Source organism: Platalea leucorodia (genome assembly GCF_965183815.1).
Source record: "Platalea leucorodia genome assembly, chromosome: Z".
Lineage (NCBI taxonomy): Eukaryota > Metazoa > Chordata > Aves > Pelecaniformes > Threskiornithidae > Platalea > Platalea leucorodia.
In genome coordinates, this window is record NC_138858.1 from 70,382,906 (window position 1) to 70,407,752 (window position 24,847).

The following is a 24,847-nucleotide window of genomic DNA, read 5'->3' on the forward strand; positions in this document are numbered from 1 at the left end:
AAATTTCTGTTGGTTTTAACAATTGTTAAATTCTACATCACTTTCCCATATTGATCTTCCATGCTCTGTTGTTTTGGTTTTTTAACAGGGAACCACTCCCTTCACCATATGGTCCAGCCGCTATCCACAGTATTCTCTGCTTATTTCACCACCATGTAACACTCTCCTCTTCTGGGAACTAGATGACACAGTGACATGTGAATGTTGCTCAGGGCGCAACATGAATTTCTGCTGATTTTTCTGGCACAGTACAGCAGGGGCTGACCAGGGCAGCCTCCTGCATAAAACATCTGTTCTGCAGCCTTGTTTGCCTTCCAAAATCCTCCATAGTTGTAAAGATCAACCTGCACAGAATTGGCACCAAGAGACTCCCTTTGGGTCCCCAGGCAGAGGGAAATCCTTCAGTGGAGTCCCTAGTATTTCTAGTGAATATTTTGAACTACTTTCCTGCATACTGAATACTTTGGGTGGCCCTTCTTAGCACACCCCAGGTCAGTCTATGGTCATCTGGGTATCCCTTTGGAAGATATGTGAACAAAGTGATTAAGAAAAGCAAATCCATATATGCCATCCAGCAACCTAAAAATGTGGCATTTCTAATAAGGTCCTTAGTTACGGAAGGACTTTTGCAGGGATTCACCAACCATTAAAAATCACATCCATGGAGGAAACTCATGGCCTACCTGTTCTTAATCTAATCTTATTTTATGTGTTTACAGCAGTCCGTAAAATGTCTCCGGCTCATAATTTTAAACTATGAGCCTGACTCTGCAGGAGTTAATTGTGAAGAAAACCCATTGCCATTTTACATTAAGAGACTGAGAACTGGGTCTGTGTTGGTTTTTACGAGTCTTCTTTCCTTTAGCTGTACTGTGCCCAAGAACAGCCATGTGCTGATTAAAAATCTGCCCACTTTCAACCACATTTTCAGAGTATAGCTGAGTTTGGTGAACTCCTCTGAAGTGATTAAAAGAAAGATCTTATTTTTCTCTGTGGAAGATAAGTTACTTTGCCAGGCATTCAATAACGTTGTCTTGATAAAAATCATATTTACAGTTTGATGAGTTTTCACTATTGCTGTAAGATTAAACAAGTCAACAATTCTTTGCATTAAGATGTCCCAGCATTCAACATTTTGTTTTTATTTGTGGTGAGGTACATCCCCACAAGTAAAGGCATCTCCTCTGATGCCAGAATGGGAGAGGGGAAAAAGGAGTTATAACCCATCCCAAGATTACAGCCTTCGAGTGCCTCCTGGACAGCGAAACCATCTCATACCTTCCTTGGGGCAAAACCCCCTAGTGCTTCTCAGATAGCTGTCAAAATCCTCAGCTCTGCCACTCTTGTGTGTTGTTTCTTGTCGACGTAAAAGTCTGCTGCACTTTGAACCTTTGAAACAGGGGCAAGAATGAACTGAACTGAATCTAACTATAACAACCGATACAGAAATTGGGGAACGTTGCACAGGTTATTCCGACGTGGGAAGATAATGAGTGGGGATGTGCTCAACAACAAGGTGCCATTGCACCCCTGCATTATCCTAGCTCCTCAAAACTGTATCTAATGGGATGCTGCTCCTACAATCACATGGCTCTGGGAAGTCGGTAGAGTAAAAAATACATACGTATACAGTGTGGGGCTCAGCACACCAATTGGCATCACACTTCACACAACCCAACTGAAAGAGTTAGCTGCTGCCAGTGAAGGAGACCCAACCGCCATTCTCCCATACAGGCCAGGTGTCCCGCAAACTTCAAGTCAATGTATTTCATATGTGATTAGGAAGGAGGGGTACAGGTAACATTTTCATACCAACTCAAGTCAAATATTTGGTGGAGACCTGCTCTGAAGAGGGGCTGGAGTGAGTTGGAGAACTTCTCTGTAGCTTGGGTGAATTGTTCAGATAAGGCTTTTAAAATGCACAGCTCCATGGAGACCTCACCAAGAATTCCTGACTGGAAAACCCACTGCACTCTACCTCTGCAGCTGCCAAAAAGCAGCCAGTGAAAAAATATGTCTTTTCCCATCAATAAGGGTAACAATTCCCTTCCCCAAGCCAGTGTGAGTAGCCCACAGTTGTTAACTAGTCTAGGCAAAACAAATAAGGTTGTGTCTCTGTTTTCAGAAAATCTGACAGCATGGAGAATTGAGATTGATATTAAAGTTCCACAAAAATAGCCTAAAAAACTTGGTGGGAGAGAAAAGATGAGGAGAATAGTTTACTGGATTGGATACAGAGGAAAAAAGGGAACAGGGAGTCAGGTAAAAGAAAAGAGGGTGGTTTTTTTAAGCCATAAAGACATGTTTGATTTTGCAGATTGATTCTAGTAAGTTAAGAGCAGAAGGAGCAGTAAGGGAATGAAGGACAGAAGAGCTGACTTTCGTTTTGGCAGAGGGCTAAATGAAAAAGAGCTATAATGTGTGTTTTAAGTGAAGAAATTAGGTGATGCAGGCTTGGAAATTCAAGGGAAAGAAAGTGAATGAACGGAAAACACTTTTGTAAAACAAACTGAATATAAAACTTCTAGCAACTGATGCCTTAGCTAGTACCAGTGTCTGGAAAACAGGATTTTTTAGTGCTTTCTGCTTCTTGCAGAACTTTCATAATACAAAAATCTGGTCTGTATTTTTCAAAACCGTAAATATTGGGGGGGAAATGTTCTCTGTCAGAGAGCCTTTTTTGATAAATGAAGAAATGCAAGTGTAAAATAAACCATTCAGTATTGCAGAAATATTTGTGAAGTATCTGAGGCACACATCAAGGGACCAATCTAGATCTGCTTACAGTTCAAACCCACAACAAAGTCAGTGGAAGTTTTGAACACCTCAGAACGAATGTAGTGATTGAGCATAATGTAATGATTGAATATCAGCCTTCGGTATTGTTGAAAGGGTATTTCCCACAAATCCAGACTGCGTTCACTCTGTTCTCGTTTCCTGACAGAGGAAGAAGTACCATGAGATGATCAAGGGCCTCTTTGTGGAAATGGGGTTGGGGTCTTGGCAAATCAAGGTACATTCATCTGGTTTACCCCCCTGACACACGCTTGGGTAGCCAGAAATTATTTGTACCAGTTCTGTTTCTCTAATTGCTTTCAGATCTAGGGTAAGTTTCTTTCACTAAAATTTATCTGTCCTCAGCAATTATTCTGTTTGGTGCAGAACTCGCTTCTGTTTTAGATTTTCAGGGAAAGAAAGAAAATATATATTAGGTCTCAGTTCCTTTGGTTAGAAAATTACCCTAAGTATACGTTCTGTTTAAACTGTCTGAAAAGAAAGAAGAAACTTTTCCTTGATATAGATGAATGTTTCCCCTTGTAATCTAACAACTAGAAATTGAATGAATGCATGTGTAATTTTAGATCCCAAATCAAATACCAAACCAAAACCAATTTCTCAGAGTCCTTTCATTATCTGAAAATAAAAGGCAGCAAAACAGCTCTCATAAACAAGTAATTATTTTAATTTTAATGCCACACTTCGTGGCCTGACAGCAAATCCCCTAGTTGCAGCCTGTCCTTTCACTTATCTGGTTTGAAAAAAAGTATAAATCATGTTAAAGCAGTTGCACATGTAAATGAATCCTCTGGAAACCAGATACCGTCGCGCTGAAATAACTAGAGGCAGCGTTACTCCGGCGAGATCTAGAGGGTGGAAATTACTGCTAAAACTCTTGAGGGATTGCATGCCGCCGCCAAAGAAACGTGCACGCGGATTTCCAGCTCACCGACTTTGGGCTATTTTGTCGGGTTTATACCGTAGTCCGCTCCCGCAGCTTGTCCGTCCGACCCCCGATGCTCCCAGAGGTCAGCGGGGCGCGGGGGGCGCCCCACGGGCGCGAAGGGGCGGACCCAGGGGCGGCCCGGCGGCCACGCAGCACCTCTCGCTCTCGGGGCCGCCGTCCCGGGGCCGCGGTGGCGGCGGCGGGGCGGGGGGAAGGGGCGGGAGCCGGGGCGGGCGGCCTGCTCAACCCCCGAATCGCCCCGCCGGGCCGGGGGGATTACCGGCGGCGGGGGGCCTTGGCGCGGGGCCGGGGAGAGGGGGATTAATGTATTAGCGCCGCTTGCTCCTGCCCCTGGCCGGATCGGCTGCGAGACAGGGATTAGCGCAGCGAGCGACCACCGAAGCGCGATTTGGGCGGAGGGAAGGGGGAAAGGAAGACAAGCGGCCAGCCCAGACCTGCACCAGCCGCCAGCTGCGGCCGCGCTCCCCCCGGGGATGCGCCCCGGGGGACACGGCCCGGCCCAGCCCGGCCCGGCCCCGCGCCCTCTGCCAGGCGGGGCCCCGCCGCCACGCCGGGCTCCGCAGCGGCCCCTGCTGCCGCGCCCGCAGCCCGCGGAGGAGACGCGCATCCCCCGGGGATGCACCCTGCCCCCGCCGCCGCCGCGGGCGGTCCGGCTAGTCCGGCCGCTCGCGGGGATCTCCGCACCCCCGGCTTCGCGACCCCCCTTTCCCCCAGCGGGGGCGGAACGGGCGTGGTGGCTGGAGGCGGCGGCAGCTCCGGGGGGACGGGCGGGAGACCGGGGCGGCGGGTGCCCCTCCGCTTGCACCTGCTCGACACAAGCCCAGTAACGCGCGGCACCGGCACGGCGCCGGCGGGGAGGTAGCGCCGGCAGCAGCGCCGCCGGTAGCGAGCACCGGCACCGGAGGCAGCCCCGCTCCCGCCGCCCCCGCCCGCGGCCCGGCCACCCCCGCCCCGCCCCGCCCCACCGCGCCGCGCCGCGCCCGGCGCCGCCGAGGCCCCGCCCCGTCCCCGCCGCCTCGGAGGCCCCGCCCACCGCGGGGCGGGGCTGCCGCGCAGTTGCCCCGCCCATCGCGGCGGACGGGGCGGGGCGAAAAGAGGGGCGGGGAGCGGGGCCGCGCCCGTCCGCCCGCCCGCCGAGGTCCACTCCGGGCTTTGTCTCCGCCTCCGCCGGCGGAGCCGCGTCCCAGGGGCAGGGAGGCGGGCGGCGGGCGCCGAGGGGAGGCAGGGCAGCGGCGGCGGCAGGCAGCGGCAGGCAGCGGGAGACAGCGGCTCCCCAGTCCTCGCCGCGCACAGTCCAATGCCCGACAGCCCGGGGCGAGGAGCGACTGCGCTTTCCTGCCGTGGCACGGCGAGTGTCTCCAGCCTAGGAGTTTTCCTGAAGCAGCCGTCACACCGGGAGCACTTTTGGTAGAGAGGGAGCAGGAGGAGACCCCGAAATGACTTACCTCCCGAGGCGCGACTGAAGGGGACTTACTGGAGTGGAACCGTAGTGGAATTTGGGTCTGGAGAGGAGTTGCTAACGCTTTTTTTTTTTATTTTTTATTTTCCTTCTCCCTGTTCCCTCCCCTCTTTTCGCCCATCACTGGAAATGAACAAATTGCATTTGCAATTCAGAAAGTAGAAATATTAAATATTCCATCCCCCGGGAAGCACACATGTAGTAATGACAAAGGATTGCAAAGGAGAGAGTGGCTCCAGTTTCCCAGAGAGATCCCCTTAAATGGATTACTAAATGGGACACTACATCAGCTAGTTCTGTCCTGTAGCTGCCTAGATACATGCACCGAAAAGGTACAGTACTCCCCCGTCCGTATCCCTCTCTGATGTTTTGGGGCCCTCGGAAGGGAAGGCTCCCGGGTCGCTCGGCAGGCTCGGGAGGAGCGAGGATGGTGTGTGGTTTAAGGCTGGCTGCTGCTTTCTGTCTCGACAGCGTTCGCAGCGCCTAGGGGAGGAGGAGAAGAGCCGCCTGCAAGTGCACACGCCGCGCTGGCTGTTGCCACTTTCCAGGCATCTCGTGGCTTCGCCTTTCTTTTTTTCTTTTTTCTTCTTTTTCTACCCCCCCCCCCAACTACTTAAGGTGTTAGCCCTCCTCCCTCGCCCCCTGGCACGGCTTGCATGCGCGGTCCTCGGGCTCCTGTCCGCCTGCCCGGCCCCGAGCCCCGCTGGCAGCGGGCCGGCGGCGGGGGGTCGCACCCGCCGGGACGCCGGGCGGCCGCGGGACGCCGCCGGCCGGGCTGGGGCCGGGGCCGCCGCCCGCGCACGCCGGGGCCGCCGGGCATCGTGCGCGGCTGGGCCGGGGGGGGTCTTTGTTACAGGGACAATGTGGGCGCTCCGTGCAGAGGCGTAACCCCGCGGTCTCCGCTCTTCCGTGAGGGGTAGTTGGGTTGCGGTTGATTTATTTATTTTTGTTATTTTTAATTTTTTTTTCAAGGCTGGGATTGCGTTTTGGGGGAAGGAGCTGGGAACCGAGGAAACTTCTTCCACGGCGCAGCGCCCGGCGCTGCCGCGGGCTTTGTTCGCGATCGTGGGCTGGGGCCGCGGGCTCCCCTCCCCGCCCGCTGCCGGCGGAGAGCGGCCGCCTTCCCCTCCGCCTCGGCCCCGGCGGCGCGGGGCGCCGGCTGCCCTCCCGCAGCCCCGGGGAGAAGGGTGGCTCTCGGGCAGGGCTGCTCCCCGCCCCTTTCTGCCGGGCGCTGCCAGCCTCTGCCCCGCCGGCCGGTGGCTCGGCCGGCCGCCTTTCCCCGCCGGGGGAGCGCAGGCAGGCGGGCTGGCCCCGGCGCCGAGCCCGGAGCAGACTGGACCCCTCGGGGCGGCCTGGCGGGCGGGGAGCATCGCGGGGCAGCCCGGCTCCTCTCCCTCCGCCCGCGCCCTCGCCTTGCCGCTGCTTCAGCCCTTCTCCTCCCTCCGGCCCCGGGGGAGCCGGGCGAAACGGCGGAAAAGAGAAAGTTTTTCTAAGGGGGGATAACAAGGCCGGCCGGCACAACGGAGTTGCTGTTGGAGCAGCCCTGCCAGAGGGGCTGCGGGCCAGCGGCGCGGCGCGGGGAGGCAGGGCGGGGGCCGGGAGCGGGGAGCTTTCCTGCTGCTGATGCTGAGGTGGGGACGGGATGCTGCTGGAGAGAAGGGATGCTGAGGAGGGGAGGGATTTCCCCCGACACACATACACACCCCGTCCCCGTACATGCACGGGCAGGGAGGGCTCCCAGCTGAGGGCAAGTGCGCTCGGAGCCGCGGCTGCGGAGCGCCGGGGACGCGGAGCCGAGGCGCGGGGGGCGGCGGCGGTGGCGGCTCGGGCAGCCCCTGGGGCCGGCGGAGGGTCAGCACCGCCCCGCGCTCCGCCGCCGGGCAGGGCGGCGAAAAGTTTGGGTCTCCTTCATCACGCGTGGAGAAAGTACCTGCTTCTTGCGAGGGCTTGGCCGTCCCGCCGCCCCTTGCTGCCTGCCTGCCTGCCTGCCCGCCCGAGGGGGGCGTTTCCCGGGGGTGGCTCCGGCCGGCGTGCGGGTGGGGGGCTGGCGGGGGAAGCGGGGCTGAGGCTGGAGCCCGGTCAGTCGCAGCGGAGATGCCCTTCTGCCCGGCGCCGCCGCCTCCGTCCTGCCTGGCTCTTCCCAGGGTGAGTCGCAAGGCGGTAACCGGTGGGTTTTCCTTGGGCGAATGGCTCTTTTTCTAACCTTGACCGCTGGTTAGAGGGAAATTTGTTCTGCCGTTCCTCTCACGAGCTAATTGCTGCTTTTGAAGTTTGTAAACATGCGCGTTTGTGCCAGCGTCTGTGCAGCGCGGATCTGTAGCTGCTGGAGACAGAAAATTATTTCACTAATAGAACGGCAAAAATAAAGGCTGTAGTCAGCTCTGTGATAAATTGTAAAAGACGCTTATTCTGACTCTGCAAGGTGAACGCGTGATCTTCCAAAGGGGCACGCACGGCTTGCAGGTGTTGTAAATAACGAGGAGCTAAATCTCCACAACCATTTTCTGTCACAGGGCTGCATGCGGTGGCTTATTATTAGACATAGATTCTGCTAACTTTTGTTTAGTATCATCCAGCAGCGATATTAATTATTAAGCTAACCTCAAAGATAGTAGTTAGAGGCGTGATTTTCCCACTGTCTTTGCAAAGATCAGTTCAGTGACTGCTTTTGGTTTGCATGCATTTAATCTAAGTGTCATCCAGTGAGCCATTCTCACGCAAGTAATCTTTGCTTGGCGGGTAGATCCTTTGGCATCAACGTGAGAAAGTCCAGCAGAGTCAGGCTCTTTTAATTGCAGAACTCATGGAGATTTTGAGGTGTCCATGGCATTTCTCTCAGAGTAAGATTTATGCAGCTGTTACCATGTTCTGGGCTTCCTTTGCCATTTATTTTCAGACCAGAAAAGCAAAATGATCTTGCTCTGGCTAACTTCTGTTTTTTTGGGGTTTGGTTTTGGTTTGTTTGGTTTTTGTTTTTGTTTTGTTTTGTTTTGTTTTTTTAATGAGACTAATCTAGTGTATTGTGAGGAAATTTGGGTCTGCTCCAGCAAACCCCTTTCTTCATGGAATTGCCTCGTACGTGGTTGAAAGCAAATACTAGCTTCAGTAAGATCGGGAAGGTTTGCTACTCTTAAAAAACTACAGTTGCCAAGGCATTTCACTGTCTAGGGTGTAATTTTATTTAAAGGCGACCCATTTTTAATATGGTAGCTTCTTATAAGACAAAGGGAATATATACTAACTCTCTTTAAAGCCAAACAATTTCCTATGCATAAAAACATTGACCTCCGTTCCCCACCACCCTTCACTGGAGAAAATCTCTGGCTTTCATGGAAGTTTAGTTCAGGAGCAGAATGCACAGATGAGGTTTCTGTCTGAATGCTAAATGAATTTTAAAATACTAGGTAATACCGTGAAGTATATTTGCAACATTTGCTTTTCATGTAGTAGGAATCAAATGCTTGAAGCATGGGTGAATACTTTCAGGGAAGATGAATCATATGGTCACAGATGTTCTATGTATTCTCAATTAGTCTACATTAAAACTGTATATTCTTACTTACTGGCAAAACCAACCTTATCAACTGAACTCATACTATTTGAACCAAAAAATAATTGGGCACTAACATCTATGAGAAACACGACTAGCTACTTGAAGATGAAAGTGAATATTAGCCATAGTACCCTCTTAACGTTTGTAAATAGAGGATCACAGTTATTGGAGTTTAAGACTGAAGAAGGAGGGAGGTCCGGCTAAGGATGAGAAGTTGCCTTCATTGAATTTTTGAAAAGAAAAAAAAAAAAGAAAAAGAAAAGGCGAGAAATCAAATTAATGACCTGTGATAAATCCAGACTAGAACTGTTTGCATTAAAAAGGAAGTAGGTGATTGTGAACTTGCTTGTGCATGTTTTGTGAAGGGAAGGGGAAATTTGTCATCTTGTTTTGAAGAGCCATACATAAATACACATAAAAGGAGTTCACATGGTTTACAGCAGGGGAGACATAAAATGTTTTAGGATTAAATTGACCTGAGCTAATACATGCCTCGCATCCAACTTGTTTGCAAGAACACATTGTTATACTACCCAAACAAATGTTTTGTGTATAGTACCTGATTCCCATACGCTATAGCAGAGTGCTGAAAACAAACAACCGGGTAAATTCTGGAAAATAACATTCAACTCTTAGGCGCAGCATACGCTAGACAAAAGTTGAACTATACTAAAACAGAAGTTTTCACTATCCTAATTTGATACAGATGCTGCAGTGTTTTACTTCCTACTCTTCATTTATTGAGGAGGTAAATGTTTAGCCCTTCCTTATCCTTCCCGGACTCATTCACCCAAGTAAGCTTTGCTCACTCAGCAAAGCCTTCCTTGCCTGAGTAATTTTCTGAGAGTAAAGGCAGTTGCTGAAATATTACTTAAAAAGGGACTTTTTTTCATGCTTAGGCCCCAGTCTGAAAATACTGTTCTCTGTTGGGAATCACTGCTTGGTGAGGACCTGAAGCTACGGTGCCAGTAGGTTTGCTCTGGATCGACCTTCAGTGTTAAGTCAGACCTAGGTCTGCGTGTTACAGAGCAAGTCGCGTCTGACAAATTGTGACAAGCTTTGTCTTGATGGGGCAACAAAAAAATAAGAGGAATAAGCAATGCTTTTTACTGGTGACTTTGAGCATTTTATGCTCATTAATTCTGTGTATCAGGATTGCTCTAATACACAGAGATCATTTTGGCAGTAAGATACAGACAATACTAGCATGGAGTCCGGCTGCTGATCAACAGCATAGAGCAGCCATGAACAGTGTTCAAAGGCACATACAAGCAGCTGCGGGAAAGGCTGGGCCTGAGCCCGACACCTCTCTGTAGGAATATTTTTATTTTTGGCCTGTCACACCAGCCTCTTGAGTGAGGAACTGCTTAGATATGTGTAGGGTCTGCAAAGGCAGAAGTAGACTTCCCCAGTTCAAGTGCAAACCTGGCAGACCAGAGTTTACATGTCTTTATTTTCTTTATGTGCTGTCTTGTGAGACAACTAAACCATTACCTATGGCCATGGAAATACTGAATGTTCACGTTTATACAGTGTTAAGAGATCTTTAATTGTCCATGGTGAACGATGCTTTGGGTTTTGGGTCTTTTGCAATATGTCAAGTATGGCAGCACAGCTCCAAGGCACTGCTTTAGGATCTAAAGGGAAGAGTGCCACCTACTGTGTTATAATTATACATATTGTATGCCCCGCATGTCTTCTGGAGTTCCCAAGCTGCTTGTCTGCCTATCCTATTTTAGCAGCTGGAAGATGCAAAAGGATTCAAAATTAAATGTAGTATGGGAACTGAGGGAGAAAAAAAATAGAAGAAAAGAGGTATGCACCTACAACATCAGGGTATTCTGGAAGTCTTAGGAGGGGTTCATTGAAAGACAGGCATAGAGGCATTTGCAGTTGTCGCTTCAGACTTATAAAGGCTGCTAACAGCCACTGGAAACAGGGAAGGCGATGAGAGATCTATGCCTCCCCCCATAAAATAATCATATTCTCAGCTTTCATGCACCAGATGAACGTAAATGCGGCTGCCAGACTTATGCCCTCTGAAATCTAAAGTTTAGCTCCAGCTATAGTTTAATAAAAAAAGGAAGTAGATATCACTTTTTTAAAAAAAAAAACAGCTTTCAAAAAAGGAAGAAGAAAACGAGAAAAACCCAACATGAATTATCCCGTAATTCGCTGCAAAACCTCTTGAAGTCTTTCCCAGTATAGAAGTGTAGTTATTTATCAGCCAAAAGGAGGGGTGTACTATGCTCTATGTGAATACAGAGTCATTTTTGTATGAAAGGAATTTTTCCCCAAGCCCCAGAGTGTTTCTTTAGTGGCTGAAATAGAGATGTAAAATGAAGTAGATAAACCAGCTATTAACAGAACTGCCAGTTGCTGTATCTCTAGAGTGAAGACATATGGTAATTCACTACATTCAGTGATGACCTTTCCTTTAAAAGTATTGTTAATAATAGGCATTTCTATATAGAGTATTTATACTAGATACTTGAAATTCACATATCATGGACTACCCCATGCCATTTTTTTCATTTTTTTTTTTTTAGCTACTGACAAAACTGCTACCAAGGAACTTTATACAGGAATATAGTTTTACAGCATTCATGCAATGCTGAAGTTAAAGAGTTTCCAGGGGCAGATGCCCAGCAGTGCAGCACATCATGTGACATGGCAGCACATGTGCTGTCCTTGGTATGGGAAGCCTTTGGCTCCTTCTCCCTCACCCTCCACAGGTAAAGCCGTGCCTTGACTGCAGGGTTATACCCTTTGTGTGATACAGACAAAAAAAAAGCATTCCTATGCTTTGTTGTCTATGCCAGTTGTCTTTAGTGAAAACTTAATGTTTTTGAAAGTGGAAAGAAATAAAGGATATTTTTATTATGCCCTTTCACCTTAGTCTGAGACCATCTTGTGGATGAGGACTATAATACTAGTAGTTTTACTGGACATAATAGCAGGAGGTTGATTATGCACTTAAAAAAAAGGTATTCCTAACCCTCATCAATTTTGCAATGACCCTGACAGACTCACAGGGCCTTCTAGTAATGAAAATGTGTAGAGTGTATAATAGATATGGTCGGGTGTTCCAGTTCAGCGAATGGAAAAAGTACCCTTTTACATGAATCCTCAACACAATGGGAAAAACTGTGTCCAAATATATTCCTGACTGCAGCAAACATTATTTCTACTTTCTTATCTCCGCCTGCTCAGCTTCACTCAGATGTTCTATATATTGAGGATTCCTACGTAGGGCTTTGATAGTCAGATGGGAAATTTGCTATGTTGGTTCCTTCACCATTGTTCATGAACATTTATCCATTACTTGCACTCGAGGCAGCCGTTCATTGAAATGTTAATGAGAATTTGAACAGTTTATAGTTCTATAGAATATTTTTTTAGCAGAAAAAAAATGCTGTTTTGTTGATGCCTTTCGAAATCTACTTTTTATTGGTAGGTTGAGATGGATTCTATGCTAATTCCTCCTGCATTCCTGAATTATGGCCTAGCTAGGCACTGTCGCTGGGATCTTCATCTATTAATCATGGAAGCTGCTTTCTTATTCGGTTGCCATAGTTTCAATGCCTCAGATAGTGTTGGGGTGCCTTGGGAAAGGCTTGAGATATACTTGGACTTGCAAGCCTTGCAGTTATTTTGGCAGTAGTAGAGCTCTGAAGGAACAGAGAACAGCATCCAACGTTATTCAGAGTTGGATTAAAAGAGGAAACTTCTGGATATCTCTCTCTGGACCTTGTTATGTGAACATCCAGCTGATATTTACTCCCTAGATTTGCTTTTTGTTTTGTCTTACTGGTAAAATTGTACACTTCAGAGACTAATGGCTACCTTTACCCATTGCAACAGCAAGAAAGGCTTTTCATTAGTTCTGTTGATAAATGGTTGGGTAAATTAGGGCATTTAGGGTTTCCTAAGCAATCCAGGTAATTTGTTTTACATTCTCTTTTAACCTACCTACATAAAGCATGACATCATGTTTGAGACTGAGTTAATGTTTATTGTTATCTTAAATTTAATAGAATGACAATAAGTAGCTTTTTGTTAGCTGCAGAGCAGCTTGAATTACAAAGTAGAAAAGGGGAAGTAAACTTTTTTTCAGACAGAACTAGTGCTCTTTCAGCACTCTGTTGGCACTGGCAGTATTTTTTTTTAATAATGTTTCAATATCAGTTCACAAATTCAGCATTAAAACATGCATACTTTCAGAAATGCAGAGCTGAGTAGTCAGAAATAGCTTTTCTGACAAATGAGAAAAATGGTAAAGTAGTAAATAGGTCTAACAGGAAAGTAGCTGGAAGACTGACTTGTCACTGTAGTGCTGAACATTAATTGTTTTGTCAGTTATGCATAATATGAAATAATGCACAGACATCTCTCACTAAGCACATCATGGTCTCCTTTTTCTTTTCCCATTGAGAAAAGATGTTCATCACTTCTGTGTGAGCAGGAGTAAGCCACATGTTTTAGCAGATATTTAAATCCCATTTCTTTTGCACTTTACATTACAGTGTCTCCAGAATTAAGTGATTTCCCTCCAGTTCTAATAAAGCAATTTGGTTCTTGCACAGATAAGCTTGATACATATCTTCTGTTCACAAAAAAAAAAAAGCCTTGAATATTCACATCAAGCAAGGAATCATGTTAAAAGCTGTGCAGTTTAGATTAAAGAATTCAGTATAATTGGAACTAATCTGGAAAATTAGCCACTTTTTTACTTTGAGATGGTTAGCTTGCATTCCAAGATGAGTTTTAAAGCTTCAGCTTGGGACTTTACTACCCAATCTTGTCAATTTTTCAAGTGAGATCAACAAACAGAATGAGAACACGTGGCTGTTATTTGTAATCCACCCTCAGGAGCCCTATCAACTGAACAAATTAAAGCAAAAAAATTTCACATGAACTTTAAAGATGACAAAGCTTTGTTTGCTGGTAGATGCACAGAAAAGCTGTATTTGTAATTTTATACTCTTGCATAGTAGGGAAGTTTCTGTTTTATAGTCTGGCTTTTGTGTACTCTGTTGTATATGCGTATTTTACTTGAAATTAATCCCAGCCTTTTTCCTGTTGAACTCACAATGTGCATGTATCTAGCAGATTGACGGTCTGATAGAAAAAAAATAATTTGCTCTGGTCATTTTGTAGTTCCCTTTGGAAGGGAGCTGGTGATTGTGTAAGAAAATTGTTACAGTGAAAAAATTTCTTAGGTCAAAAGCTGTAGAGGTACAAATTCAGTTGTGTTTTTCTTCTCAGAATTTATTGTACTCCATTTAGTTTCCGGTTAGGTATAGAATCACTCTGTATAGAAATTAATTTAAGTAGTTCCGTAAGGTATATTTGTGCTTTCATTAACATTAATTAATGATTTTTGTTGCTTATTATTTATTTTTTACCTCTAAGGTACAGAGAAATGAGTGATAAGTGATTGTATAGTCAGTATACAGGCCCAGTCTTGTTTCTGTTGGAGAGTGAAGAAGAGTTTCTACTGAACACCTCGGCAACAAGCCCTTACTCTATTTACAGTTCAATATAGTCCTTTCAGTTTATTTATGGTTGGTCATAAGAGTTATTCTGCATCCCCAAGCAGCTGAATTGTAGCATCAAATGTACTAATCTCATCAAGGAAAGAAAATAAACATTTCTGGGAAAGTAATTGTTATATTTGTGACCATATAGCAATGTTATGGATTTTGCTTTGCAAGTCTTGCACATGTTGAACAGCATCTTACTGCCTGCATATTCCTGGAAGACTAAGACTTGGCTTGGGCTGTATGCGTGCAAAGGGACCTGAGAGAGAGTAAAGTTGTCCCCCGTTCAGCTGCAGAGCTCCCCGGTGCCTGCAGCCGGTCCCCATGTGTGGGCAGAGTACACCCCTGCCCACTGGTCCTTTGGAGCGGGTGGATGGGGAGGAGCGATGGGAGGGTGGCCGGAGCCCTGGCCCGTGCGTGGGAAATGCTGCGTTGCAGCTGGCACGGGCCAGGAGGATACTACTGCATCCTGTCCCAAAACACCAGAGCAAGGAAGAAGATGGGATGGGATGCCTTTGTGCCATCTGGAGCTGCTTTTCCGCCATTTGCCCTACATGCAGGGTACAGCCCAGTGTCTGTCACCTGATGGCAAAGTAGAGGTTGAATACCATGGGACTATCCTTCTTGAATAGTACTCACTCCATGAGCTTGGCTAAATGAAGCCTAGTATTTGATTCAAAATGCCTTTTTTATTGTATAGAGAGGATCACAGGTTATTTAACTGCGATCTTGAACCTCAGGTCGTAGTCTTTATAGTACGGGCTTTTTGTCATAGCTCTCTAATTAAAGAAGGGCATCATGCATTAAAATCAACTTTTGAATTTAGTTTTATGTATGAACAGAATTTGGTACTATGTGTATAAACTTCTAATAGTGTTCAACCCATTCTGCTTCTGAATAATTTGTACTTATTAATTACAAATGCACAGGTTTTGCAATTACAGCTTACTGCAATTACAACTTCCTAACCATATTAATCAGAAATGACCACAGTTAGACTGATTTTTTAACTTTGCTGTAGTCTGTTATAGGAAGGTGATTATATAACATATGTCTTAAGAATTGTGTCAATGCAGTAAGAGTTTCTTTCATAGAAATACAATGTGCAGAATTTTTTTTTGTTCTTGGAAAGGAATTAAAGAGAAGAGTCTCTTCAGGTTTTGTGGAGAAGTAAGAAGACAAACTTTTTTCTAGTGATTATTTGGGATGCTTTTTTTTCTCACCCGGTGAAATTATTCTTGAATTTGAATAGGAATTTGTTTTTGTTTAAAAAGATAGTAAGAACCAAATCCTTAAAGAGCCGCTGTGGGAAGAGGAAAGATTTTTGCATGAGCTACTACACTTTTTCGTTATTATCTGCAAGGTGTTTCCTTTTAATTCTGTGGTAGGGAAGTTCAGCATGTTCAGATACACTGATTAATTCCGTCACGAGACGCGCATATTGTAGGGTGGTGTCGTCTTTTTTGCTTTATCCTGTTCTAAGCATAAGACCTAGAGATACTGCCAGAACACTTCCTTTCCCAAGATTAAAAAAAAAAAAAAAAAGATCCTGTTCTTGTTCAACAGCATGTGTAGTCCAAAAAGCAAGTTTAGCCAACCTGGAGCTAATAGCCTGGAGGTGTGAGATGAAGGCTGGTGACCGACTGGCTGACTGCAAGAATAATGCAGTTTTGATTCATCAGAACTTTTTTCTTAGAGTGCTACATACATGTGTTAAAGTATCTATCAGAGAAAATCTTTAAAAATAAAAGGCAAAGTTTGGAATGGAATAAGTTCTCCGACACACAAATTCTAATTCCTTTTTGGTGCACCCTTTACATTTTTGACCAACTGGTTTTGTGTTCATCTGTGTTTATGTCATAAGTGCTCTTGTATAGCTGAAATCCTGGAGGTAATGTAATTTGCTAAAAAAACCCAAGTAGCGCCCAACTCAAGTGTTGTTTATGTGAGAAAGGCAAGTCAGCCAGGCCCTTTCTGGTAACATGTTGGTGCAACTAAGTGCTGGTGATGTGCTGCAGAAGGGTGGAAAATGTAGACTGTATAATGACTGCTAATGTCAGAGAAGGGGTCTGTAAGAATGCTTGCATTGATTTACCTTGAATAGCAAATCAGTTCTTTAGACTTTTTTTTTTTTCCCCCATAAATGGTCAGTAATCCAGTTTAGTTTGAAACAGATGAAAGAGTTCATTGTTGTCACAGTCAAAGAACTTAACGAACTTTTCAAAACCTAGAGCACCTACACTGATGCTTACACCGCTGTTTTTTTTAGACAGACTAATCCTGACCTCCTCCTTTGTGCCAGGCTCCCAAGATCCAAATGTCTGGATTCCCAGCTGTAAACCTCTATTCGAACAAGTCACCTTAGCTTACATGAATATGTCATCAGAACCAATTACATTGCTCACGTAGATAAGTGTAGAGGAGCTGGGCCAAGGCACAAAAATATGGGTTAGCAGGATCTAACTTTTGATCTGCTAACATCAAACAGAAAAATGAGGGCACAGTTTTGCTTCAGATTGCATGTCCATATTTATTTCACGAGGCGTGGGATTTGTCTAGAAAAGCTAACATCGGCCTTGTTCATATCAGTGACATAAATCTTGCTGACTTCAGTAGGAGTCGTTAATTACTGAAATATAAAATTTTTGGAAGAAATTAACTCACAAGCAAATTAGTATCAAAGCCTTCAAGAAGACATTGTACTGTAATGGCATCTGTACATTGAATTGATATTTCAGCATGAAAGAGTCTAGTACTGGAAATTTTTCAACAGTAAACCAGTAGAGAACGTGTTAGTAGGGGGGCTGGAGTGCTACTTCACAGCTGCGCTGCCCACTTCTAGACAACCATCGTATGACAGCCTGCTCTAACAACTACCCGCACTTAAAAAACAGGGTTGTGTAAGAATGAACAGAACACATTTACTGAAATACATTTATGGGGGGGAGGGGCCTTAAAGATTTCAACGGATGGAGTTTACTGAGAGAGAATCCATTCCATTTTCATTACATTGCATGTCAAAGCCTGGAAGAGGGCAAGTAACTTTTCTTACCATTACATAGCAGCCTTAGAAATTGCTACAGATTTCAAGAGAAAAAGACCTTTCACCTTTTGACACAGTTTCTAAATGCAGGGGTACAGCTGTAACTAATAGTCTAATACTGTCTAGAGAAGCAGACAGAGAGCTTGGTCACATATTTTTATGCTGAAAGTGAGAAATGCACCTCTTTTAAAGTTTTCCGACAGCCTGTTCAACTGGGCTGTTTACATTGTGAAACCTAATAGGAAAATGCACTGTGCTTTTTCCTTTGCATGTAGCCTGCCCTCTTGTGTTTCAGAATCTCAGTGCAGATGCTTCAGGCATCCAGATGATAGCTACGGCAGTGGAAAACATGGAACAAAAACAGGAAATGATGGACACAAGCCATGCTCTTCAAAGGCACTGATTTTGTGCGTGTGTGTGTTGTCTTGCTGTTTGCAGTATAAGAAGCAATATAGTTTTCAGCTTTCTTATGCAGAGACAGAGACATTAGAAAGTGGGTTAGCCAAACTGATGTGCAGAAAAGCTCTAGGAGTGAATTCTCAGCGATGGGTAAAGGCCGTAATGCATATGATTAAAGTGAGACATGCTGCCTACACAAGGAATTGCTAACAAGATTCTTTCACAGCTTTCATGTCTCAGCCCTGCTTTTACAGAAAATAAATTCATGTTTAGTTTCAGTGGTTGCACCGTTTTGCTCAGCCCTACAGGATAGATAAGACAATCAAACTATACAAGTGCAACCAGCTGAACACAGAATAATACAATTTGCACTGAGCAGAAACTGTGGCTGTGCATATTAGCAAAACAGTGTCCCAGGTTAACATTTGCTTGGTGTATCTTGAGCTCCTGTTCTCTTACTGCTTAGTTCTTTAATAATCACAGGGAAGGGAGGCTAAAAGCACAGATTAAGTTAAGGGAAATTAGTTGGATATTTTAGAGAGAAGGGAAGATAGAAAGAGATTCCATGTCCTTTAAACAATATTTTTTTTTTCTCCTGTTCAAACAAGAGGGCAGAAATTGCTTCAAGCTATTAAATAGTTTCTGGCAGTAGTTCTAGCACTTCTCCTTGCTCGTATGAAGTATATTTTCTGTAGCTCAAAAGAGTACGTAAATACTATCTTATGTTTAAAGAGCTTCCAGAATTTCAAATTATATAAAGTTTTTGCAAGATGCAGAAAAATAGACCGCAGCAGCTGTATGCTGTCCCAGTGTTTAGAAGAATAACGAAATAGTAATTCAAGTAATTCTTTATTTTAGAAGTGACTTAGAAATGTGCTAGAAATGGGTTTGACCCACAAATCTAAGGCCATTTTCATTTTCAGTTTTCCAATCAATTTTTTAACTTCTTGAGAAATAGTGTGCATTTGGATTTAGATTTGGATTTTGCCTCAGGTCAGTCCCATGTGAACTCTGTGCTCATTTTAAACCATTTTGTTTGTGTCTTGCTGGAGGCACAGCATCTTTCAGCCTTATTTTCTTAACAATAGTTATATTATGGATCTGGAACAGGTAAAATGCAGATTTTGGAAGTGGTTCTTTTAGCCATCCAAGAGTTACTCTTGTATTAAGGACTCAAGCCCAAGTGGTCAAATCTTAACAAAAAGAACTTGCCAGGGTTAGCATGTTTGGGGGTTTTTTGTTTGTTGTGGGTTTGGGTTTTTTTACTTCAAAGCAAGATACCCACTGAGACAGTTTTGTATGTTTTGGAGTAATTCTGCTCCCACTCCTGCTGATCACTTCAGATCAACGCAGGCTGAGAAATCAGCAGAAGGGCACAGCTAGCTGATTAAGATGTCTACACTTATGTGCTGATTTTGGGCCTCTTGACTTCCCTTGTGCCTTTAAATTTGTGCCTGCCCCAAATCTGTTTCGCTGGGGTACAGTGGACTCCCATCTGGGGAAGACCTTTCTGAAAACGTGGCATGTTTGTATTTACATCTTGCAATTGCTGTATGGATAGATGTATGCTTCTGACCCCTGTTCACATCTTTGCCCTCCGCTCAATCCACACCTCAGCCTGCAAAAAAAAAAATCTGCAAGCCTGGAGGTGGTTTTAGGCAAAGCCTTGCGTAGAAAGCTGGTGTCAAGCAGCTGGCATTGTGGGTAGAAGGAAGGTGATAGGTTCACAAAGAAAGCACTCAGCTCTTCAGTCTCATCTGATCAGGTCTCACTTTTTTAAAGAAAAAAGTGAGTGGTGTGTATTTAAAATGTGTATTGGCTAAAATGTCTGGAGAGTTAGAATAGAAACAACTCAAATGTATACGTAAATAAATCAGATGTGCTGAAAGAATTATGGAAGGCTCCAAGCTTTCTCTTCCTGGGTACATCGTGAAGGTGATGCGCTGGAAATGCTCTGGTGATGCATGGAAATTCATCTGCAAATAAAGATGTTGCCTGATTGCTTCACTCACACCTGTTACCTGCTGGTAAACCAGACTTCTCAGACCAGGCGTTTGTTTGTGTAGATTTCTACTTTGTGTGAGCTAGTAACTTCAGGTTTGGAGAAGTTAAGACTGGAAGCTTCCAGTACAAACCACAGGCTCTGTAGTCATTTGTCCCAAGCCCATCTCAATACTCACTGAATAGCCTGGAAAATAGGGAGATTGTACATTGGAGAGGGCGTTGGATTTTTCAGTGAGACCAACACAAGGTGCAAAGAGATGGAGAATGTGTTGTAGCATGAAGTCGGCTTGCCGAGAGTGGTGTCTCAGCAGCCCTGGCTCTGTGGACACGCTGCCAGCTCCAGCTCAGGTCTTGCCAATTCAGACAAGGAAAAGTGGTTTCTGCAACTCTGTGGTGAAACCAGTTAGGATCAAACAGAGGTGCCACTGAGTGACAAGGCAGCTCTTACTAACTAGACAGATTAACTTTTAAGAAGTAGGTGGGATACTCCGTAAAATATTATGTTACACTCGTGATGGAACCTGTGATCTCCTAGGAACATATGCAGTATTTCCATTGACATCAACAGGTGTGAAACAAGGACACTGTCTTTTGCCATGGCTTTGGCTTAGAAAACACTAGGACGTCTTAAAGTCACTGCTGTCATTCTCTGCTCTAAACTCTGTTGCAACTTTATGTTATAGTGTGAGATATAAAAAGATTAAACATCCTTCTGGAGCCTGCAAGGCTAAATGGAAAAGTAAGGGCAAGATGTCTCCCTTAACTGCAGGAAAAATCCTTACTTTTTATCACTTTAGATGAAACCCTCTTCTTGAACCGAGTACTTCATACCTAATGCATATTTTCAACATTAACTCAGCAGGCAAAAGGTGGGAAGCTGTGTTGTCCTGCTGAAGGATACATTGGAGGAGAATAAGCAATAGAGAATTTATCTACTTCAATGTTAATATTAACAATGTTAATAATATTTGGAGAAGTTTGTATGTCACGTTAATGCCTGCTCTCTGAGCTTGTGAGAGAGATTGCAAGAAAGCTATAGATAAGTTGCAGATTTTTTTTTCCCCCATAGCAAAACCATTAAGATGGTCCAGGTTGAGGTATCACTTTATTTTGGCCACATTTTTTTGACTGAAGCATCACTCAAAATATTTTAATTAAGAGAAAGATGTTTTTGATAGGTGCTCCCCAGTTAATTAAGTTGAAGTTAAATTAATGGAGGCATATCAGTGCTTTTGGTATGTGTAATCTCTCAAAAACATTATGTTTGAAAAGAGGATATCATGACTAAGTCAACAAGAAACCCATAAATGTTGAAATTATGATCAGATACAGCTGTGGTACAATACTGCTCTGGCTGGATCCCACCTACTTCCACAAGTGGTAGGACAAACACAGATATGTAGAGTAACTTTGAAGGAGAAAATGGTTATAGGGAGCAAGGAAAGTAGCCGTAAGGTTGAGGCTGAGGCATGGAAGGTTTCAGAAACACGGGGATTAAGGGAATAGCTGTAGGCATATATCCATACTGGTACAGATGGATAGCCAAAGTGCGGAGGTATAGGAGGGGAGGGCAGGATGAAAATGCTGTATTTCATTGCACTGTCTACCTTATAAACCGGCAGTATGCCGTGGGACGATTCCTTTCTGATGAGCTGTCACCATCTAAAGTATATAGGAAGCTTGGAGTGGAAAAAACAGATGGCACAGGGGAGATGCAAGTGACATCATTTGTCTCTCTGCCTGATTTCCTTACCCTTCATACAGAATTTGGTAGGTGGGGGAGGAAAAAAGCCCAGATGGGACTCTCCTCTGTCACCACACCCTCCTCCTTGCCCCTGGGAAATCTCACGAGACTCCTTCGACTTCTCTCACAAGCTATTGGTAGAGAAAAGAAGAAGGTTTTCCATCATTGCCAAACATCTCGAGTGATTGGCTTGGAAAGGCGTTTTTTTTTTCTGTGGGAAAGAGAGATTGACACATAGCAGTGCAGAGAGAGGAGGCACAGAAAAGAAGTACAGTAAGCAATTTTATTGTAATAAATCTTGGGCAAAGAGGTGGAAGGAGGATTTACAATATGTGCATTTTGAGGGAAGCTGCTCATGGGCTGTATGATCTTTTTGCTGCCAGGCCAGCAGTGAGTCGATGTGTTTGCAGCCATGAGGGAAGGGCATTGGCATTACCCTTTGCAGCTGGCTGGTCAGCTGTCTGAAACAAGTTCATGGCTTTTGACCAGTTTCCACTGAACTAGTAAAACTTCCTTCAAAAAAAAAAAAATCCCTGCACCTGGCACTGTTTAGGAAAATTGTCGGTAGCCTCAGTGGGGAAGCAAAAGTGTAGCTCAACACAGAGGTTAAAATCTGTAAAAGTTGGATTTTGGTATATTATACCTTTTTAAAAAAATGGCAGCCTCTGTTTCTGAAGGTAGGGATTTTATGAGTGGGGAAGGGAAAGGGAGAAGATGGTGGTTCTGGAGGCAGAATGCCCCCAGGTCTCCGCTGGACCCAAAACTCTTGCCGAGATGAGCAGGACTTGTCTTTGTGCAGGCAACAAGTGTAGGGTTGGTCTTTGTAGTGGGGAAAGAATAACATCGGCGCAAGGATCATCATTTTAAGGTGTGATTGTCATGCTGTAACTGTAACTGCTGATGTGCCAGGAGATGTGTGATGCTCAAAGCCTCTTTTCCAGCTGCGGACCTGGATGTCCGCAGAGGAAAAACCTGCTGAGCTGGCTGCTCCGGAGTGAGCCACGAGTACAGCGTGCTGGCTAGCCGGGTAGTACCAGGAGACAGGGCAGTATGTGTGGCAGCTCTGCCTGCATAGTGATGAACATAAGCAATCTGGTGTTTGTCACAGGTCTTAAAACTAAAACCGAGTGTAAATAAAGAACCCTGCTGCAAGCGAGCAGGATTTTTATAGTGGTTTCCAGGAATGAAATAAAACCTAAACTGTGAGGGAAATATTCTCTGTCATATTCAAAGTTTGTGTACAGAACTTTTCAAATAAATGCTCTGCAAAAATGATTTAATTCTGCTGTGATTATGAACTTTCGCAAACATGCTGTTTCACGTTACTCTCTTAAATAAATTTGATTAGTAACAGCTGTGACTCCTCAAGCCCCCCAAGAAATCCTCAAATTATTGTAAATGAAGATTTTGTTTGTACTTTAAGCTAAAATGTGCTTGACAACATCCCAGCAATAATTAGGTGGACACGCTCCTGCTTGGAGAGGCTGCAATGAACTGCCTTTAGTTCAAACAGTCTTTTCAGTTCCTGGAGCACTTTGTATTAGTTGCTGCATGCTGAACAAGTACTAAAATCTAACTTAGTTATAAACAGTGCTGCTCAGTGACAGGCTGTTTGAACCCAGAAGCAGGCTGCCGTGACTGCATTGTGAATTACCCCCCACACCCCGCACAGGCTAGGCACAGACTCTCACCCCCTCCCATACACACATATATCGCATATGTTGTCTGATGGTGGTGTGTGTTTACCACCCGTGTCTATGTTGGTTTGTTCACTGAGCAGTGCTCTGTGGGACAAGACAGCGTTCAGATGCTGAGGACTTCGCTTGTCTTTCCCACCCGCTCCTCCCTCATGCAGAAAATATACGCGGTTAATGGAGCAAGGTTATGCGCTGCCAGTCGTGCTCTGTCTTGTTGAACCCATCGCTTGGCTTCCCCCCAAAGATGCCAAATTTCACATTATGGCACAGTGTGCTGCAGAGTTTCACCTTTGCTAGAAGGACAGACTTCCCTGTCCCCAGTTCTGCCATATACTGCTATTGCTGCCAGTGCTGGGCGGCTTTCTGCATGTGTGACTGCAACCTACTTCTCCGCAATCCTTGATGTGAGCAAGGGCTGCAGGCATACTCTCCTATGCAGCTCTGCTAATGAGCTTGTCTACTAATTAAATAGAAAGATGAAGCTGGCAATGTCTTTGATATTTATTCTCAGTGTGGCCCTTTTGACTTGTTTAGAGTTTCAGGGTGGTCTTGAGGGAAGAGATTTGGTAAGCAATTGCTGAGTTTGTATTATGCTTTATCAACATTGAAATAAAGTTTGTAAAATATTGTTTTGTTCCTTCTAAGCCAGATAATACAATATAATTTTAAAAAAGTACAGCTTAACCCAGACCAAACTTACAATTTAGAAGCAAAAAAAGCCATGTGGGAAAGTCCTTTTGAAATTTATTAGCATTTTTGTATATGCCACACATGTTCAGTGACATCCATGATGAATGACAGTCAAGAGGTTAAATAGCATTCATTACACACTTTTGACCACCTTACTTGCACTGTGCTTCCTAATTCTCCCTCAAGATTACTTTAACCATTTCAGTCATCTTGAACAGTTTAAGGCAGCTGCCATTTTCCTAAAGGGAAAAAAAAAACAACAAAAGGAACAAAAACCCAAACCAACCAACCAACCAAACAACAACAAAAAAAAACAACCACAAAACCAAACAGAAAACCCAGCCCAGAATAGGAGGGTTGCCTTTTTACCTAGCAAATGAAGAGTGTCCTATCTAGAAGTACATTTGCCAAGGGTAAAACACATTTTTTTTGCTGAGGTAGGCAATAGGTTTAAAGCTGAGATCCTCTGATCTGGTAGGGTGAGAGGCAGATGGCTGGACCCCCAGGTGGTTTGTATCTGCTCACTCACTGCTCCCTATCAAGCATCAGTGCTCTGCAATATGCAGAACAGGAGATTTCCATACCTCTGAGGAGAAACATGCTACTTGACTCCTTGTTGTGTGACTTACATAGGTATCAGAATATAAAACATTAACACGCTTAGAAGAACCTAGACTGGGTCATTCCAAGGTTTATAATTTTTAATTAGTTATTGTTCCCCCCCCCCTCCATCCACCTCTGTAGATAGATGATAGGTAGCTAAAGCACTAAAGTTGGATATTCACAAAAATATGTGGAAAATGGTACAAAGCCATAAGGCAGTTTAAATATGTGAAATGCTACAAGCATTCAGTAATGCCTTCTGTTCATGGCTCTTCTCTGGAGGTTTGTTCATGATTGTTGCTAAAGATGGGATACCAGGGTAGGTGCACTTCTGGTCACAATGGCCAGTATGTCCATTCTAATGTTG

At 44.8% G+C, this 24,847-nt stretch overlaps 1 protein-coding gene across 1 annotated transcript in view; it reads left to right on the forward strand.

The window, feature by feature from the left end:
- The first annotated feature begins 5,416 nt into the window (after positions 1-5,416).
- The window catches only part of SEMA6A (semaphorin 6A), a 113,250-nt gene continuing 93,819 nt past the window's right edge, over positions 5,417-24,847 (forward strand). Inside the window, exon 1 of the mRNA XM_082336024.1 lies at positions 5,417-5,536. The gene's annotated coding sequence lies outside the window, so the exon portion shown is untranslated. The remainder of the gene's footprint in view (positions 5,537-24,847) is intronic.